Genomic DNA, 1,405 nt, shown 5'->3' with positions numbered 1-1,405 from the left:
AACAGGGGAGACAACTATTAAAATAGCATTTGTCTCCCTTTGCATTACGTCTTTTAAGCTGTTCTTCAAGCTTTAATTAAATATCAAATTATGTAAAATTTTGTTTTATATTTAAGAGATGAGGAATTATTTACATTATTTACATTTGATGGATATTTGTCCTCATCTTGTTTGTTGTTAACATAACGTTTCGGCTGATATACCCTCCAGCCTTCATCAGGTGTCTTGGGGAAATTTCGAACCTGGGTTCTCATGCATTTTTCGATATAATTATTATTATTATTATCATTATTGTTATTCAGGTCACTGCCTGGAATCGAACTCGGAATCTTGGGGTTAGTAGCCCGCGCTCTTAATCTCTACGCCATCAGCCGAAACGTTGTGTTAACAACAAACAAAATGAGGACAAATATCCATCAAATGTAAATAATTTACAGATTTTGAAATTTAAATTTAAGTGAAAATTATAAGATTTGATATATTGAGGAAATTCTTCATGCGGAATCTGATTTTGTGGTTCATTTATTTCTGAAAAATTTGAGAAAAATGTTACAGATGTTTAAAGTTTGATCATTTTAACTCAATCAGAAAACAGGATTTGGAAGCTAGCATTTTCTGCATGATAGCTGTCTATCACAAAATGATAGCAAACATTTCAGGGACAAAGTTTTAAACAAAATGAAAGCAATTACATGTATCAAGAAAGAGTGGGGAGGGAGTATGCGTGAGAGACAAACATATAAGAAGAAAGAGTGAGAGAGAGTGTAGTAAATATATAGAGAGAGGAGGAAGTGTAAAAGACAGAGAGAGAGAGAGAGAGAGACAGAGAGAGAGATGACAGAGAGAAGGAGATTTAGCAATCTAAAGAGAGACGACTGCACTGGTATGGTCATGTGTCACGTATGGATGGGGATAGCTGTGTGAGGAAATGCCACTCCCTAACTGTGGAGGGAACCTGTGGAAGAGGTAGACCTAGGAAGACATCGGAATGGTTGGCATTAGGAAGTGCATCCAGCTGTAGAAACATTGCCAGATCAGATTGGAGCCTGCTGCAGCCGCTGGCTCTCCAGATCTCAAACCGTCCAACTCGTTTCAGCATGGAAAACAGGTGTTAAATGATGATGATGATGTTGATGATACACACACACACACATCTGTAGATATATGATGGGCTTCTTTCAGTTTCCATCTACCAAATCCACTGACAAAGCTTGGGTCAGCCCAGAACTATAGTTGAAGATTCTTGCTCAAGGCGTTGCCCAATGGGACTGAACCTGGAACCATGTGGCTGAGAAGCAAACTTCTTACCACAGACTCACGCCTGCACCTATATACATCATACATACATACATACACACACACACACACACACATATGTATATATATATTTATATATATATATATA

Source organism: Octopus bimaculoides, chromosome 8 (genome assembly GCF_001194135.2).
Source record: "Octopus bimaculoides isolate UCB-OBI-ISO-001 chromosome 8, ASM119413v2, whole genome shotgun sequence".
NCBI lineage: Eukaryota > Metazoa > Mollusca > Cephalopoda > Octopoda > Octopodidae > Octopus > Octopus bimaculoides.
The sequence above is the reverse complement of the archived record's forward strand: the minus strand, read 5'-3'. Positions refer to the sequence as shown.